We start from the raw sequence: 20,818 nt of genomic DNA, 5'->3' as shown, positions 1-20,818 counted from the left end.
TGTTATCCCTTAAAGGTCAAAACTAGCTGCTTTGTGATGGTCCCTAGAGGCATCAAACTCTCCACAAGATTCTTAAGTCTTTCCTTTTTCTTTCCTGCAAATCAAAACTTAGATATTCTGTGTGCTATTCTTTTGAAAATCTGTACTTTTCAAGGTGAAGAGTTCATCAGAATACCTGTAGCTACACATTAGCAGGGATTAGTTTAGATATTAGCACTGTGAGTGGATAACTTTGAAAATTCAGATCTTTCCAGAAAGCCCTTAAGGAAGGAATCTAATGACAGCATTTTTAATAGACTTTTTTTTTTTTTTTTTTTCTATTCCATAAGATCTTTCCTGCCTCCTCTATTTCCACTACTGAGAGAATTTGTTTTGCTTGACAATGAACATTTGTTATAAGGTGCTTTTTCCTCTCAAGGGGGCAAAGGTTAGAAGGAGAGAAAACAGATTTGGATAAGTAATGAATAATTAATTAATAAATAATTTAAGTCTTTCTATTTGTGACCTTCCTTGATATTTTTATTTTTTGCTTCAAAAAAGACTTTTGGAGAGTCAAAATATTCAAAATTCAAGTGCAGCACACACATCTCTGGTCTGTTCCTTTTCATTAGTTTGTTTTTCTCTTATGCTGTCATCTATAACACTATGGAAAGTTACCTAAAACAAAATAAATGAAAAATACACAAATACCATAGGAGTTGCTGTATCGTGTAATATATGTACTACTCACATATCCATTGGTTAGCATATCATTGTATAAAAGGAAATGCTGTAGTATGCATTATGCATTTCTAATTTATCCTGTGAAATTGGGTTCTTTTATTTAAATGGCCATAAATCTAAAGTGTATAATAGAACAATGCTTCTGCATGATGAGCAGCAACCCTATTCCAATTCCTCTGCAGTTTGTCTTTCACATGAACTCAGATCTAGGCTAAGAAAATGACAGGATTGTAGCATTTGCTTGTTTTTATCCTTTTGCTTAATGATAGATGTGAAGCATTCTTGTGGTATACAACCATACATACACACATACACTCACATATCTATCTATCCATCTCATCAGCAAAGATGATCCAAATGAGCAGATCCATCACCCTTTTATCCAGATTGATAGCCATAAATAGACAGTCTAAAATAATTTCTTTAAAACCAAATTGTAGATAACATGATTTATCTTCTAATTTAGGCATAGGAACATTTTGAGAAATCCACAATGACAGAAAAGAAATATATTTTTAAAACGCTAAAACACTGCAGTGTTTTTTTTAGGAGTTAGATGGCTAGAGATTCTATCCAAGTCCTCAAGCCTAATTTCCTAATTTTTTTATTGTAGTGATTTTACATCAAGAGACTTGATTTTAAATTTACTCATATCCACAGAAAAGATGAAAGATAACCTCATAGGGAAAGGCATTACTACTACATATGCCATTCACTGAATAAGACTTTTCTTGCCAAAAGACAAATAGTTAAACTAACAAAGCAACCATATCTGATGGCATTTCTTGCTTTCTGGGTCCACAGTTTTCCACCTTTCCAAGATAATAAGGGTAGTCTTGGACAACTCATTTCCTAAACTTTTAGTTCCTCATATACATCACCTACTTCATAGGGCATTTCTGGCAAAATCACCTTGTCAGCTTTAAAATGCTTTATAACTGGTACCCTTGGGATATTGTTTAAATAATATGATAGTTTTGGAGAGTGTTGCTTAAGTCATTACACTTAATTAAAAATAGTTTTATGAATGTCACTTTTCATCAAAGTCATTTCCAGATGTATTATTCAGTGAATAAGCATTTATTTATCACATAATATATAGCATTTATATATATAATATATAGCACTGGACTGTTGGTCTCAAGGAACTTCCATTCATTCATATTTTTTCAATAATATGGAAGACAACATGTACATAACTAATTATTTTAAAATATATGTATTTGTGTTTATGTATATATGCATGTATATGTAGTATATGTATGTGTAAGGGTCTGGAGAGGAAGCTTTCACAGCACAGTCAGGAAATACAGAGGCCTTGAAGCCTGAGATCTCCAGATGTGGTTTCTGTGAAAAATGCAGACCACCTCATGAGTGGAAGCTCCAGTTGCATTGAGATTGCTTCATCAACGGGAGGTGTCTCCTTCTCTAATTGGCTGTACGTGTGATCTCATAGACCCTATATAAGCTGTGGGGACCAGGATGTAGGTGGACTTCATTAGGAGTTCAAGGGAGTTCTCCATGAGTCAGTAGGGGATCATCTAGGGCAGGATGTGAACACATGGAATAAAGACCTTGAACTTGCATGCAGCTGTCCTCAGGTGCTCTGTTAAACATGAGAACCACTGCTCAGAGAGGCAGTGGCCAGAGATCTCTGAAGAAGGTAAGATTGTTAAAGAAGCACTGTACTAGACAGTGGGCAGAGATTTTCTGAAGGCCTGGGAATTAGGTGTGACTAGTAAGTCCCTATTAGATATTGATGCAAAAAAATTAAACACTAGCAAAGAGATTACACTAATAATATTACAAAGACCATACACTGTGACCAGGTAAAATTTATACCAGGAATGCAGAGTGGGTTCAATGCTAAAAGAACTTTCAGCATAATTGACCATATCAATAACAAAATGGAAAAAAAAAGCATATGATTATTGCCATAAATACAGAAAAAAACTTTTTTTGTTAGTTTTTGCTTTCTTTTTAAAATCTGTTTTTGACATTTACTTTCATAAGATTTTGATTTCCATTTTTTTTCTCCTTTTCTCCCCTAACCACTCTCCAAGAGGGCAATTAATCTGATATCAGTTATATAAGTACAATTATATTAAGCATATTTCCACATTAGTAATGAAGTGGAAGGGGAATCAGAGCAAAGGGAAAAATCATAAGAAAGAAAAAAAAAACAATAAAAAGTGAAATTAGTATGCTTCAATGTGCATTCAGAATCGAGTTATTTTTCTGGATGTGGATTGTATTTTCAATAATAACTAGAAGATCAATGGAAAACAACAACAACAGCAACTAGAAAGTAGTACTAGATATCAAACTATGTTACAAATTAATAATCATCAAAAGAATCTGGTCCTGACTAAAAAATAGAGTGGTGGATTAGTGGAATACATTAGGTACACAATACACAGTCATAAATGACCATAGAAATCTTAATGGACTAAAAAAACAACATCATCAAGTATAGTGGAGCCACAGTCAGGTTAACATAATGGAAATGTCCTCGGATATGTCTCCTAAATCTTTCAACCAGGCTATCTGTAGATTTTTCCGTATTCTCTAGGGGTATGGGTAGAGAAATATGCAATTTAAGAAAAAAGGCTCACCTTTATTATGCTTATTGAGTTTTATCCCTTATACAAAAAAAATTACTCAAGAAATTAACTAAAGGAGTTTCTATTACTTCAGAATTCCAGAATCAAACAAGTGCTTTCTCTCCCTATTTCTCTCTCTCTTTCTTAAATTTTATTTTTAATTTCTTCTCGTGCACTCATAATCCATTTTATCTCCATGCAGTGAGCAATAACAGAGCTATAACTACTCTCCAACCATGTATGTGCATGCATATATATTTCCACTGATTTAAAAAATTCCATCCCACTTTCCATTAGGACCCATAAGTCTTTTATCTCGGTACACAATTAGTTATTCAGGTCAGGACCTGGATTTGGTTGTCTTTCCAATTTTGTTTAAATCTTCTTTTAGAGGAAGACTAGGCATTGGATAAAGCAGTACAGTTGGAGAGTAAGCTAATTACTGAGGTGTGCCAAATAAAGCACAGTTATTTGAAATATCTGCTAGAGAATGAGTTGGAATCATCACTCTTATTTCAGTTATAAAATCCAAGCTGGCAAGAGGCTGCCACAACACTAATGACAGCCAGTTGCCTAATTAGTTCAGCAGCACAGTGTTTCCAATTTATTAAAGTAAAAAGAGTCATAAGTTGCGAACCTGGGGCAGCAAATAGCTTCCAATTAAAAACCTGTTAAAAGAATGGATAGCATTTAATAAAATAGAGGCCTAAGCAGATGTATTCAAATGTTGTTGTGTTTTATCCATGAACCCAAATATGCAAGTGATGTCCAGGGAATTTAAAAAATATTAAATTAAAGCTATGTACTACTAGCATGAAATAATAAATGAGCTCTCTTAAATTATAGTGTCTGCTTCTGGATCAACAATGAAATATTGCTGGTGGATTTTTTTTTCTGAATAAGCCAATAAGTGGTCTTCATCTCTTTCATATTCATATTTCATATTTATATAATTCATATTAATATAATTCCTGTTTGCCATGTTTTATGAGGGGCAGGAAAAGATCACTGAATTTGCAGTTTTCACCTGAGCTATGTGGTTCAGTGGACAGAGTATTGGGCCTGACGACAGGAAAACCTCATTCAAATCTTAGATTTATTTACCAGTTGTGTGATCCTGGAGAAGGAAATGGTTAACCACTCTAATATTTTTGCCAAGAAAACCTAAAATGGGGTCATGAAGAGTCAGATGCTAAAAAAGTGACTCACCAATAAACAGAATAACTATGTAAAGAGAAGAGGACTTTGATACTGCGGGTAATATTTAAAAGGAATTGATTGTGCTTGTAGTTCTTCAATAGTACAGAAACAACAGAAACTTGACAGTTGATTGGCAGGGACTATCAGTTGAAAAATGGAAGCTAAAAGTATGTGAAGCTTACATGAGCTCTTTTCCATCTTCCACATTTTTTCCTTTTGTGTTGTATCCTTGTACCATTGTTCCAAATTATCTCTCTTACCCACTGCCCAACTGAGAGTATTCTTGGAGTTTGCCCTAAACTTGGTTTGTGGTATGTGATTAAGATGCAAAAATTCCTAGTTATATCTCTGATTTTCACTTCTCTCAAGGACAAGAATTTTCTGAAATAACTGATATCATCTACTTTGAAACTTGCCTGTTATCTTAATTACTTATCTTTTTTTGTGTGAGGTCTTTTATGTTAGATAACAATTTGGCTTTTTGTGAATTTCACTGATAGGAAGTAAGCTCTGTTTAAATACCCCCAAGTACAAGATATGCCACATAGGTACCTATGCCCTTAGGAAGGCTTTCTGATATATTTAAATACATTCTACCAATTGACTTCAGTCCTAGAGAGTGATGGGAACAAATATAGAAGCACTGACAGATATTGGGGTGATATGACAGAGTAATCTTAAGCCACCAAAATGTTCCTAAAGCTTACTTAATAGTAGTTAAGAGAAAGACAAAAGGGGCTTTTATGTAAATTTCATTTAAAGCTAATTGCTTTATCAGCTAAAATATCTTCCTTTCCCTTAGCTAAGAAGGAAGAAATATTTTAAAATTAAATTCAAATGCTACTTGACTTTGACTCAAATTAGTGAAAAATGTTAACACTCATGGTTTTTGTATTTCATGAGTTTTAGAAATTCGTCTTGTTTACACAACAGATTGAAAAAAATCTTTTTTTTTTTTTTTTTTTTTAATGTTTCAATCAAGGGCTGTTAAGTTAACTTTAGAAGCATTTGAAAAAAATCCAGGAAGGCAATGAATTTTTTAGGGAAACAGTAAGCCTTTCAAGGTTGCCTAGGATTTCAAGGGTTTCTTGACATTAGAGTGATATCCAACAGTTTTTCAAAGGAAGAACAAAACATTGCTTCAGTTCATCTTTAATAAGTGCAGACTTCTTCAGTGGAGACACAATTGAATCACTTTTTTTAAAAGCAGATTGCCCCCACACCCTCCTCAAAAAAAAAAACAACAGAAAACTCACAACCCCCCCCCAGAAAAACATTTAATACTGTATTAAAAAAAAAAACTCTCAGAAAATCTTAGTGTTAACATAATTTTAACATTACCATAAATGTAGAGTTTCCATGAAAATTCCAACAATTTTGTTGCTCAGATTTTAGTTGCTCTATTAAGAATGCCTCTTTAAGGTTTTGGCTATCAAGATAAAACTTTAATATGAATTAGAAAACAATTTTCAGTTTGACAGAATTTGAATTTATTTATAGAAATTAGACAATAGAATTTATATTTATCTGTATTGGGATAATTTGCTTCTTTTGGAAAGCAAAAGATAATTATTTGGAAGAAGTGACTTCAAAAACATTTTATAGAAAATATTTTAGAGGTTTCTGGAGCCTCCCTTTATAACCTTCCTAACCTCTCTAAATTTATGTAAAATAATCTAACTATCACTTGACTTAGGGATTCATTTCAGCTCTTGTACCATAGTCAGACTTTAGAGGCAGTTGCACACATACTATTTAAAGACTTTCCTTAATAATGTAATAAGATTCTTATTAAGACCATTATTTTCTGCAATGTTTCCTGTGTAGAAAATTCTGGAAAGTCAAAGCTAATGTATTCTGAATTACTTTAGGCTACCTTAATTTGATGAAAAACATACATACATTTAGACACACATATATAATACAAATATCTCTCTGTGTGCATATGCAAAATATGTATGCATGTACATATATACATGTGTGTATGTATATAAATAAGTAAATATATATCTTTATACACACACCTATATATATATAGGTGTGTGTGTGAATATATACATGTGTCTCTATGTGTGTATTCATTTCTATGAGATCTTTTTTGTGGAGTTTTCTGGTGATTGAATTTTAATATCTAATACAATACTTCAATGTTAGGATCAAAATTTAGAGCTCGAAGTGATATCAGAGATCAAAACTGATTTTTCTTTACCAATATATGTATTTTTTTCTGTCCTGTAAATATTCAGATTACCACTTTCTTGATAGTCTTTTAAGTCCTTCACATTCTTATTAAGATGTTAGGGTAGTTTTATATCTGAATTTTCACCAAAGCTTTAAAGAAGAATTACTCTTTGAAGCTATGAGTCATATTCTAGATAATATAAACTAATAAAAGGAACAAAGAAAACAAACAAAAACCTTGGTGTTCTAGGAGGGGAAATTGCTTTTGTTATTGTTATTGCTAGTCAAAGGACCTAGCTTCAAATCCTACCTCTGCTAATTGGACTACTTCAATACTCCAATTACCCCAAATTTCTTCATTTATGAAATCACATTGTTGGAATAGATTATTTTTTATTCTTTCTGGCTTTTACTCTATGAGCCTGGGGGTAAACATTACTAATTCATAATAAGCATGTGGTCCATTACAATTTTTATGCATCTTAAGTATTTGTCAGCTTCATCATCAGTCTCCTAGTTAATTTTGTTCTCTCCCACTAAATAGAATTTTGGTGCTGAAAGAGACCTTGGATATAATCTAATTTAATACTCTCACATTATTCTTTTCTTTTTGTGTGTTTTTATCTTTCTTTGATGTGTATTTTGTTGTCCATGAAGATTTCCTTCACATTAGATATGCCTTTCCCTGTTTACTCACTTAAGCATATAGTGATCTCCACTCTATTTCAATATATCAGTACTTAGATTTATGATCTAAGGTATAGATTACAACCTTCTCATTCTTTGAAAGTCTTATCTGTATTCTATAAATCCACCATATGTAGATTCCTCCAGTGTTTTACACTTCCTCTAGATCATTTGAAATTTTATGGGTAACAATTAAACTATGCATCAGTTTTCTTTCATCCTCATTACCTGAACAACAACTCTTATTTTCTAGTCATAATTTCTGATGATATATTTGCATTGCTTTACCTGTGCAGTTCATTCTTAGTAATAATATGCCATAACCTACTTATGTCCTCTATTCATCTCTTCACTGAACTTTGTTGATTTAACAAGTGATTGTTCCAAAACTGTGTATTCCATCACTCACAACTATATAGCATTACCAGATCAAATTTTAGGATTATGCAAACACTTACATGAACATAGCTTTTACGTTTTTGTTTTATGGTATTTTTGTTTGTTTTTACAAATTTAATGAGTTCCCATTTAGTTTTTTTCATGGAAGTCATTAATTAAATATTAAACTTAAAAAAAAATGACTGAGACCAACCTAGTCATGTTCTATATTGATGAGAAGCCACAAAATACATGTGAAGGAATATATACACACAATATATATAAAATCCTTCTCTGCTCTTTTATTGAAAAGGATTGGAGAGAATTTTGAGTCTACTATTTGCAAGAAATATATCAGAATTGGTCATATGAATTTAAAACCAAACAATAAAGTAAAATAGAAATCTTCCATAGTTTATTTTATAGCCTCCTAAAGGACCTCTAATTACAAATGCCTCATTTTGGATCAGTGTTTCCGTCTTTCCAGTAGTGGCAAGTGTAAAGTTATTTCAAACCAGCAGAATTGAGGTTTTTTGCTTTGTAACTAATTAGCATTAGCAAGTTCCAGTTTCGTAGCAACCCAGATTTGATGATGAACACCTGCCAGCCCAGATGGTTTAGGGAGGAATTTTTGAATTAAATAGAATAAAGTTCTGTTGAGTTGTCCAAGCTATTATTTAAAAGGAATTCTGCAAGAATTCTAAAAAGCTATTATCATGAGATCTTAACAATAAGTGGCTCCAAAATTTTCATGTTCAACTGCCATCACTTCTGGTGCCTCAGCTTTTTTTATGACTCTATAAATAATGCCCAGCTCTTGCGCCCCATTCTAGCTATACAATATGACATTGACTCTTACTGGCCATGGAATCATCAGCTAAGAGGAATCAATAGCATCTGTGCAATTATTAAACACATTAAACATATTAAACACATGCTTTTATTTTCATATCTTCTTCCAAATAAATCCCATCCATGTTTCTGTCACTCTTAAACTGACTAGTTCCTTAAAAAAATTATGTTCTAATGGAAACATTAAGGAGATACTGAATTAGCTATTTTAGTCCACTATGATACCTCTAAACTCCCTCAGCAGTGGTTGTTTCTATAGTTCATTTGGTGCTTGTTATCTATTTATCTATATATACGTTCTGGGCAGATATTAAACTTCCTTTCCCTAGGTTTATTCATAATGGACCCTTCAATAATAGTCTACTATTGATGAAGACAATGAGGAAGTACAATGAGAAACAGGTTGACATACTGATGAAAGTCAAATCCTGCTCTGAGATTCACTAGTTATATGATCATTGACCAGCTATTTAATCATTTACATCCTTAATTTTTCTAATCTTTGAAATGAGAGGATGAGTCTGGATGGTGTCTAACATTTCTCTTGAATCCTAAATAGTAAATTTTAGTCTATTTCTTAAACTGTATACCATCAAAATAATTTCATTTTAATTCCACAAATTTTAATTAGACCTTTCTTCTCAATTATATAACATATATATATATATGTGTGTGTGTGTGTGTGTGTGTGTGTGTGTGTGTGTGTGTGTTTGTTTCAAATAAATAATAATAAACAATACATTTCCAGATTTCTGGATGTAGTATAATAAAAACCTAGACTAAGATTCCACCTTTCTTATTGTAGGCCTAGGATTTAGTCATCTGAATATCAGGACAACAAATAGTATGACATGGTAGCAAAACACAGCAACAACAACAATAACAACAACAACAACAGCAATAAGAAAAAAGTTTTTATTGAAGATCATAAAAATCAAAGCAGGAAGGTCATATAGATGTGTGTTGGAGCCTGCTTATAGAGGCTTGGATTAGTCATAAAAAAAGTCAATGTGATCATTTACACCTTAAAAATTCACAATGCTACAAATTAAGATTTAATTTCTTTTGTTAATGAAATAGACCTAGAAGAATTATGGAGAAAATATTAATGATAGTTAAATTTTTAAATTTTTGGCGTATATATTTCTCTCCCAAAAGTTGGTTGATAAATATTTCTCAGCATACCGAAGAAGCTCCTTTTTCTGTAGCTGGAGAAAACATTGGTATTACCTCTGTTAAATGGCTCCTATTTCCAGTATTATTGCATCAAACTGAATGGAGAATTCAATAAGCAGATGAGTCCCTTTTATTAAAACTACACCAAGGTATGCAAAATAGACATTTGTTATAGACAAGTGACTTCTACTGGTAGTCTGCTGGGCAGGTTTAAAGAGAGAACATTCATACAGTTGGAACTGATATGTTTCATTTATTCTACTTGTCTTTTCTTGTAACACATTCTGAAGAATACCTGTCTCCTGAAGATGCTTTCTATGCTTATCTAAGTTTCCTTAACTTAGGTTTCTTCCTATATAAACAATAGCTTCCCCATCCCTTTTTCCTGAGCAATCAGTACCTTATCCTAAAGATAAATGATCAAGATAAGGTCCTAGATATACCTGATCATCAGTGAATAGATTCACTTTATCTTCTCACATAGCTATCCTTTGGAAGCATTTACTGGGATAATCCTACTTTCCTATCTCCTCTTCTTTCCTAGAGAGTAGTTTACTTTCTCCAGGTGTCCTATTAATTTTATTCTACCTGTCTCAGCCTGAGGGAAAACTTCAAGAGCTGTTCCAATTTCTGTAAAATAAGATGATATAGAAGAACCAGCTCTATATGTAAAATGATCTGTAGACTTGAAAAGATTGTATAATGTGAATCGTTAATGTAAAAAAGCATGCACAAATGTTTTCTAAAGCCCATATACATTTTGCATAAAACCAATTCTGAGTAGATGAACAGATTTCTATATTATTCTATGAAAATACAAATATCTCCTAAAATCCTGACTTATTCTTAATGAATAGCTTAGTCTTTGTCTGCTCTCAGAGTCATTGTTCATTGCCATATTGTAGTGTAGAGATGAACCTGGGATTCACAAAGCCTATGCTAGTAGAGGGCCACTACCAGCAGGTCCCAGAAAAAGAGCAATTTCAATTACGACTTTGGCAACAATTTGACTTTGTTTTCCAAAGATATACCTTAGCAATGACAAGGCATTTCATCATTAGAGACTGAATACTTGGTGATGATTTCTTTTTAGCCATGACAAAAAGTAACTTGCTTTTATATAAAATTCCATAGATGTAAAACTGGAAGAGATCTCAGAAGGTATATAATTCAATCCTTCAGTTTTAGAGATGAATAAACTGAGGTTTGGGAAGATTAAGTAATTTAGGGGTCATACAAATATAAATATTTAGACGTTAGATTTCAACATAGGTCCTCTGATTTCAGAATTATTGTTCATTCCAGAATGTCATCAATCCTGTAGTCATAAATAGTCAAAATTCTTTTTTTCCTGTAGATTTTTCTCATCAATGTCTCTTGTTGTCCTTCATTATAACCAAATTTAATTTTTAAAAAATTCTTCCAATTCTGTACTGACACTTTGATTCTCTATTTCTTTTTTTTTCCTTTCAATTTCCCATGTGAAAGTCAGACAGTAAAGGTCATACAAAACCTATTTTCCATGACTTTATTTTTTCCACACTACTGAACTCTAGTCATACATTTTTATTTGTATGATTTTTTTTTGTCTTAGACTGTTACTCTATCTTGTTACCTTACTCAATTTGCTCTCCCAATTGCTTGCATGCAGTTGATCTTTTATGTTCTGACAGTTTTGCTATGCTATTTTTAGTACTCCCATTTTCCATATTTGTAGCCTAGATTCTTGATCATTTTGTCATTCTTCTTTCTTGCCATTTTATGTCTTTGTTTTATTCTGTTTCAAACAAGGCAATTTTATTTTCCAAATACTATTGTTCTGTAGTTGAACTTGGTGTCAGGAAGACCTAAGTTCAAATCTCTTAGCTCAGATAATTATAACTAAAGATCCAATAACTAGAATCAAATCAGTCATTTATTTAAAAAAATTTACTTTTTTTTTTTCAAATGGAGGAGAGGATAGCAGAATCATTAAAGGCTGCTACTCAGATGAACTCTCTCAGCATTCATTTCCAAACAATTTAAAAATAATGCCTCAGGACAAATTTTGCAGTAGCATCCCCAAAAAGAATTGCGGTGAGATATTTATTTTTTTTTTTTTGGACTGTGAAAACATAAGAGATTGGCAGAAATCTGTGACATGAGGTTGGAGATATGTCCAGAACTTAAACACACTGTCATGGCAACAGTGGCTATAATAGAAATTCTCGGCTCAGAGACATTCTGGGTCCCAATTCAAGGATAGAGAGAAGTGCTAGTTGTTGGTCACAAGGAAGTAGGGGGTTCTAGTCACAGTTCAAGGGTCAAGAGGAATGCTAGAGCTTGGAACTTCATGAGTTGTGGGGCTCTTCTGGCTAAAAACAAGAGCACAGATCAGGAGATCAATGACCACACATCTTTATGATTCACACAGACTCAGAAGCACTGAAAAGATGCAGAACCCGAGAATCAGCTTTGACCACAGCAGCACAAAAAAGCTTCAAACTTGGAATAGTGCTTCCCCATCCTAAGTTAAGCAGATTCTAAGTTGTTTTTTTATTTTATTTTCATTAGTATTTTATTTTCCAAATACATGTAAAGATAGTTTTCAATATTTGTTTTTGTAAGATTTGGCATTTCAATTTTTTCTCCCTCCCTCCTTCATCTCCCTCTCCCCCAAGACAGCAAACAATCTGATATAGGCTAAATATGTGAAATTCCTTTAAGCATATATCCATATTTGTCACATTGTGCAAAAAAAAAAAAGACCAAAAGGGGGAAAAAAACAAACATGAGAAAGAAAACAAACAAACAGTTCCGGCCAAGATGGCGGCGTGGAGGCAGACAGCTGCTTGAGCTCCTCGTTTTCTCTCAGAACTTACTTCATGACAAGCCTCAGACTTAATGCTTGACCCAGAAAGAAATCCACAAAATATCACCAAGAGAAGACATCCTTGAAAGTCGCCAGAAAAAGGTCTGTGTTTGCTTGGGGGAGGGTCAATCAGACTGGGCGCAGACTGAGGGCAGGCAAGCCAGAGCAAGACAGGCAGCTCACACAGCTCAGTCCAGAGGGGGAGGGGTACCATCTCTGCCATTTCTGTGAAAAGGCTTTTACCTCAGTGTGGGTACGCCATCTTGGCAGCAAGCCAAGCAGTGGAGAGGGTGTACACACCTGAGGTGAAGATTAAAACCCCAGAAAGCCAGTGTCTCTCAGATACCGGCTACCCCCACCCCCACCTGGACTGATTCAGTGCATTCTCAGAGCCTCAGAGCTCAGACTCAGTACAGTCATTGCTGTTCTGTTAGTGGCTCTCTGCTGCCCTACCCCAAGTCTGTAGAGGAAGCCCATTAATACCATCCAGCCCCATCCCCCCCCAAACAGACCAATTGTTTCTCTTGTCAGTTTGTTTTCTTCGATTCCTACTCTGACAAAATGAACAAAAAATTCAAAAGGGCTCTAACCATTGACAGCTTTTGTATGGAGAGAGAGCAGACTTCAAACAATGAGGAGACTAAAAACAGACTGTCCCCAGATGAATCCCCTAAGAGGGTTATGAGGTGCTCCTCAATACAAAAGAATCTCCTAGAGGACATCAAAAAGGCTCTCACAAGAGAACTGGAAGAGAAATGGGAAAAGGAAAGGGAAGTTTGGCAAGAGAGCCTGGAGAAGTCATCCCATGCATTCAAAGACAGAGTGGATAAAGAAATCAAATCATTGAGAGACAAGATTAGTGAGCTGGAAAAGGTAAACAACTCCAAGGAAAACAGGATTAGTGAGCTGGAAAAAGAAAACAGCTCTCTAAAAAGTAAAATGGATAAAATGGAAAAAAATTCCATAGAAGATAAAAACTCAATTGGACAATTACAAAGAGATATAAAAAAAGTGAGTGAAGAAAATACATCATTGAAATTAGACTGGAACAAGTAGAAATGAATGATTCAAGGAGAAACCAAGAGGTAGTAAAGCAAAACCAGAGAAATGAAACAATTGAAAAGAATGTCAAGTACCTTACTAGAAAGACAACAGACCTGGAAAACAGATCCAGGAGAGACAATTTGAGAATAATCGGAATCCCTGAAAAATGTGAGGAAAAAAAGAGCTTGGACACCATTTTCGAGGAAATTATCAAAGAGAACTGTCCAGACGTTCCGGAAACAGAGGGTAAAATAGACATTGAAAAAATTCATCGATCACCTACTGAAAGGGACCCTAAAATCAAAACGCCAAGAAATATAGTAGCCAAGTTCAAGAACCATCAGACAAAGGAAAAGATATTGGAAGCTGCTAGAAAAAAGCAATTCAGATATGGAGGATCCACAATAAGGATAACCCAGGATCTAGGAGCATCCACATTAAAAGAACGCAGGGCCTGGAACATGATATTCCGAAAGGCTAAGGAACTTGGTATACAGCCAAGAATAACTTATCCAGCAAGAATGAGCATCATTTTCCAGGGAAGAAGATGGACATTTAACGAAATAAATGAATTCCATCTATATTTGATGAAAAAACCAGACCTACATAAAAGGTTTGATCTTCAAATACAGAACTCAAGAGATTTCTAAAAAGGTAAAAAGAAATCTTGAGAACTATACTTCTGCCAAAAAAAAAATATGTAAAGAACATATGTACAATTTGTCTTAGAAACTAGAGGTGGAAAGGAAATTATATCATAAAAAAGTGTAAAGTGGTGGTACTACATCTCATGAAGAGGCAAAGGTAACCTATTATATCTGAGAGAAAGAAAGGAGGGAGATGAACATAGAAAGGAGGGAGATGAACATAGTGTGTATCAATAGACATATTCGATTTATGGTGAAACTTCTTCCACTTCATTGAAAAGTGAAAGGGAAGGAGTAAGCTAAGGGGAAGGGAATACAGAAATTTTGAGGAAAAGGGGTAAAATAAGGGGAGGATCTTTAAGGTGGGGGAGGGATCCTAAAAAGGGAGGGCTGTGAAAAGCAAGTGGTGTTCACCAGTTTAATACTGGGTAGGGGGGTAAGAGGGAAGGAAAGGGGAAAAGCATAAGCAGGGGTTAGTAGGAGGGCAAGCAATATAGAATTAGTCCTTCTAACCATAAATGTGAATGGGGCAAACTGCCTCATAAAGAGGAAGCAGTTAGCAGACTGGATTAAAAGTCAGAATCCTACTATATGTTATTTACAGGAAACACACCTGAAACAGGGTGAGACATTCAAACTAAAAGTAAAAGGGTGGAGCAGAATCTATTATGCTTCAGGCAAAACCAAAAAAGCAGGAGTAGCCATCCTCATCTCAGATCAAGCAAAAACAAAAATTGATCTAATTAAAAGGGATAAGGAAGGGCATTATATCCTGCTAAAGGGCAGCATCAATAATGAAGCAGTATCAATATTAAACATATATGCACCAAGTGGTGCAGCATCTAAATTCTTAAAAGAGAAATTAAGAGAGCTGCAAGAGGAAATAGATAGCAAAACTATAATAGTGGGAGATCTCAACCTTGCACTCTCAGAATTAGATAAATCAAACCACAAAATAAATAAGAAAGAAGTCAAAGAGGTAAATAGAATACTAGAAAAGTTTGATATGATAGATCTTTGGCGAAAGCTAAATGGAGACAGAAAGGAATATACTTTCTTCTCAGCAGTTCATGGAACCTATACAAAAATTGATCATATACTAGGGTATAAAAACCTCAAAATCAAATGCAGTAAGGCAGAAATAGTAAATACATCCTTTTCAGACCATAATGCAATCAAAATTACATTTAATAAAAAGCCAGGGGAAAATAGACCAAAAAATAATTGAAACTAAATAATCTTATACTAAAGAATGATTGGGTAAAACAGCAAATCATAGACATAATTAATAACTTCACCCAAGAAAATGACAATAATGAGACATCATACCAAAATGTGTGGGATACAGCCAAAGCAGTAATAAGGGGAAATTTTATATCTCTACAGGCATACTTGCATAAAATAGAGAAAGAGAGGGCCAATGAATTGGGCTTACAACTAAAATTGCTAGAAAAGGAACAAATTAAAAACCCCCAGACAAACACAAAACTTGAAATTCAAAAAATAAAAGGTGAGATTAATAAAATTGAAAATAAAAAAAAAAAACTATTGAATTAATTAATAACACAAAGAGTTGGTTCTATGAAAAAACCAACAAAATAGACAAACCCTTAGTAAACCTGATTAAAAAAAGGAAAGAGAAAAAGCAAATTGTTAGTCTTGAAAATGAAAAGGGTTAACTCACCACTAATGAAGAGGAAATTAGAACAATAGTTAGGAGCTACTTTGCTCAACTTTATGCCGATAAATTCGATAACTTAAATGAAATGGAAGAATACCTTCAAAAATATAGCTTGCCCAGATTAACAGAGGAAGAAGTAAGTAGTCTAAATAGTCCCATCTCAGAAAAAGAAATAGACCAAGCTATTAACCAACTTCCTAAGAAAAAGTCCCCAGGACCAGATGGATTTACATGTGAATTCTACCAAACATTTAAAGAACAACTATCTCCAATGCTATACAAACTATTTGAAAATATAGGGATTGAAGGAGTCCTACCAAATTCCTTTTATGACACAGACATGATACTGATACCTAAACCAGGTAGATCGAAAACTGAAAAAGAAAACTATAGACCAATTTCCTTAATGAACATTGATGCTAAAATCTTAAATAAGATATTAGCAAAAAGACTTCAGAAAATCATCCCCAGGATAATACACTATGACCAAGTGGGATGTATACCAGGAAATGCAGGGCTGGTTTAATATTAGGAAAACTATTAGTATAATTGACCATATTAATAATCAAATTAATAAAAACCATGTGATCATCTCAATAGATGCAGAAAAAGCATTTGATAAAATCCAACATCCATTCCTATTAAAAACGCTTGAGAGTACAGGAATAAATGGACTATTCCTTAAAATAATAAGGAGCATATATTTAACACCTTCAGTAAACATCATATGTAATGGCGATAAACTAGAACCTTTTCCTATAAGATCAGGAGTGAAACAAGGTTGTCCACTATCACCATTACTATTCAATATAGTACTAGAAACACTAGCCTCGGCAATAAGAGCCGAGAAAGAGATTCAAGGAATTAGAGTAGGAAATGAGGAAATCAAATTATCACTTTTTGCAGATGACATGATGGTATACTTAGAGAACCCCAAAGACTCTGCTAAAAAGCTATTAGAAATAATTCAGAATTTTAGCAAAGCTGCAGGATACAAAATAAATCCACATAAATCCTCAGCATTTTTATACATTACCAACACAATCCAACAGCAAGAGATACAAAGAGAAATTCCATTCAAAATAACGGTCAATAGTATAAAATATTTGGGAATATATCTACCAAAAGAGAGTCAGGAATTATATGAGCAAAATTACAAAACACTTGCCACAAAAATAAAGTCAGATTTAAATAATTGGAAAGACATTCAGTGCTCTTGGATAGGCCGAGCGCATATAATTAAGATGACAATACTCCCTAAACTAATGTATTTATTTAGTGCTATACCAATCAGACTTCCAAGAAACTATTTAAATAACCTAGAAAAAATAACAACAGAATTCATATGGAACAACAAAAGGTCGAGAATTTCAAGGGAAGTAATGAAAAAAAAATTAAGTGAAGGTGGTCTACCTGTACCTGATCTAGAAATATATTATAAAGCAACAGTCACCAAAACCATTTAGTATTGGCTAAGAAATAAACTAGTTGATCAATGGCATAGGTTAGGTTCACAGGGTAAGATAGTGAATAAAAATAGCAATCTAGTGTTTGACAAATCCAAAGATCCCAAATTTTGGGATAAGAATTCATTATTTGACAAAAACTGCTGGGAAAACTGGAAATTAGTATGGCAGAAACTAGGCATGGACCCACATTTAACACCACATACTAAGATTAGATCAAAATGGGTCCAAGATTTAGGTATAAAGAACAAAATCATAAATAAATTGGAGTAACATGGGATGGTTTACCTCTCAGACTTGTGGAGGAGGAAGGAGCTTGTGTCCAAGGGAGAACTAGAGACCATTATTGATCACAAAATAGAACATTTTGATTACACCAAATTAAAAAGTTTCTGCACAAACAAAACTAATGCAAACAAGATTAGAAGGGAAGTAACAAATTGGGAAAACATTTTTACAGTTAAAGGTTCTGATACAGGCCTCATCTCCAAAATATACAGAGAATTGACTTTAATTTATAAGAAATCAAGCCATTCTCCAATTGATAAATGGTCAAAGGATATGAACAGACAATTTTCAGATGATGAAATTAAAACTATTACCACTCATATGAAAGAGTGTTCCAAATCACTATTGATCAGAGAAATGCAAATTAAGACAACTCTGAGATATCATTACACACCTGTTAGATTGGCTAAGATGACAGGAACAAATAACGATGAATGTTGGAGGGGCTGTGGGAAAACTGGGACACTGATGCATTGTTGGTGGAGTTGTGAAAGAATCCAACCATTCTGGAGAGCAATCTGGAATTATGCCCAAAAAGTTATCAAAATGTGCATACCCTTTGACCCAGCCATACAACTACTGGGCTTATATCCCAAGGAAATACTAAAGAAGGGAAAGGGACCTGTATGTGCCAAAATGTTTGTGGCAGCCCTTTTCATAGTGGCTAGAAGCTGGAAGATGAATGGATGTCCATCAATTGGAGAATGGTTGGGTAAATTATGTTATATAAATGTTATGGAATATTATTGTTCTGTAAGAAATGACCAACAGGAGGAATACAGAGAGGCTTGGAGAGACTTACATCAACTGATGCTAAGTGAAACGAGCAGAACCAGAAGATCATTATACACTTCAGCAATGATACTGTATGAGGATGTATGCTGATGGAAGTGGATATCTTCAACATAGAGAAGAGCTAATCCAATTCCAATTGATTAAGATTAATGATGGACAGAATCAGCTACATCCAGAAAAGGAACACTGGGAAATGAGTGTAAACTGTTATTTTTACCTTCTGAATTCAATTCTTCTTATGCAACAAGAAATTCGATTCTGCACACATATATTGTATCTAGAATATACTGTAATATATTTAACATGTATAAGACTGCCTGCCATCTGGGGGAGGGGGTTGGGAGAGGAAGGGAAAAAATCTGAATAGAAGTAAGTGCAAGGGATAATGTTGTAAAAAAATTACCCATGCATATGTACTGTCAAAAAAAAGTTATAATTATAAAATAAAATAAAAATTAAAAAAAAGAAAAAGAAAAACAAACAAACAAACAAAAAGTGAAAATTATGCTTTGATCGATATTCAGGATCCATAATTCTCTCTCTGGATGCAGATGACATTTTCCATCTCAAGACTATTGGAATTGCTTTGAATCAATACATTGTTGATAAGAGTCAAGTCCATTACTATTGATCATCACCAAATCTTATTGTTATTGAGTACAATGTACTCTTAGTTCTACTCACTTCCCTCAGCATCAATTCATGTAAATTTTTGCAGGATTTTCTGAAATCAGTCTGCTCATAATTTATTAAAAATATTTCATTACATTCATATAGCATAACTTACTTAGCCATTCTCCAACTAATGGACATCCACTCAATTTCTAATTCCTTGTCAGCACAAAAAGGACTGCTACAAACATTTTTTGCATGTGGGAGTCCTTTCCCCTCTTTTATAATCTTTTTAGAATACAGACCAGTAGTGATAGTGCTGGATCACAACTTAGGCAGTTTTACACACCTTGTTCCAAATTTTTCTCCAGAATTGTTGGATCATTTCACAATTCCACAAACAATGCATTGTTGGTATCTTGTTATCCTGGCTTTCCTGCATTCTCTCCAACATTTAGCAGTTTTTAACTTTAATATGAAGTTCAAAGTCAAAGAATAGTCTGGTAAAATAAGCAAACAATAATGAAAAGTGACAATAAAATTTGTTACAGTGTGAAGAAAGATCAATACATAAACTCAGAAGAAGATATAAATATCAAAATAGTTACAACTTAAGCCACAGAGAAAAATGTTAATTGAACCCAATTCCAATAGGAATTCCATGAAGAATTAAAAATAGAGATAAAAGTGGAAGAAGAGAAATTGGAGAACAAAATGAGAGTTATTCAAGAAAAATTGTGAATAGAGAATTAGCAACTTTTAAAAGAGATACAAAAATCCACTGGAGACATGAATTTCCTAAAAAGCAGAATTGGTCAAATGTGAAAAGAGGTACAAATCTCACTTAAAAAAAGGATTCCTGGGGGCAGCTAAGTGGTGCAGTGGATAGAGTACCAACCCTGATGTCAGGAGAACCTGAGTTCAAATCTGGCCTCAGATACTTTACACTTCCTAGCTGTGTGACCCTGAGTAAGTCACTTAACCTCAATTGCCTCAGCATAAAAAGAAAAATGATTCTTTAAAAATTATAATTTACCAAGTAGAAGCTAATAACTGTATGACAATTCAAGAAACAATTTAAAAAAAGTTGAACAAAAGAGGAGAAGGAGAAGAATGTTAAATATCAGAAGAAAAACAAAATAAAACAAACAAACAAAACTGACCTGGAAAATACATAGAGGAGAGATAATTTATGAATTATTTGAGTACTTGAAAGTGATGGTCAAGGAAAGAGAGTTGGCATCAAATTTCAAGAAATTATCAAGACAGTTGTCTTGTTGTTGTTCGAATGTCTTAGATGAAGACATTAAAATAGAAACTGAAAGAATCCACCAATCTCCTTCTGAAAGAAGTCCCAAAATGAAAAATTTGAGAAATATTTTAACCAAATTTTAGAGCTCTCAGGTCAAAGAGAAAATACTTCAAACAGTCAGAAAGAAAAGATTTAAATATCATGGACCCATAGTTAGAATCACACAAGGTTTAGTGGCTTTCATGTTAAAGGAGCACAGGACTTGGATTTTGAAGCTGGAGGAGATAAGGGAGAAAAAGTTATTCCAATGAACTGCTGATGAAGTAATGAACTTGTCCAAGCATTCTACAGAACAACTTGGAACTGTGTTCAAAGGGTTATC

General features: G+C 33.7%; 1 pseudogene; it reads right to left on the bottom strand.

Moving 5' to 3' along the window:
- Positions 1–561: 561 nt before the first annotated feature.
- Positions 562–20,818, bottom strand: part of LOC141543944 (dihydrolipoyl dehydrogenase, mitochondrial pseudogene) — a 105,538-nt pseudogene continuing 85,281 nt past the window's right edge.

The sequence above is a fragment of the Sminthopsis crassicaudata genome, chromosome 5 (assembly GCF_048593235.1).
Source record: "Sminthopsis crassicaudata isolate SCR6 chromosome 5, ASM4859323v1, whole genome shotgun sequence".
Lineage (NCBI taxonomy): Eukaryota > Metazoa > Chordata > Mammalia > Dasyuromorphia > Dasyuridae > Sminthopsis > Sminthopsis crassicaudata.
The sequence above is the reverse complement of the archived record's forward strand: the minus strand, read 5'-3'. Positions and strand labels throughout refer to the sequence as shown.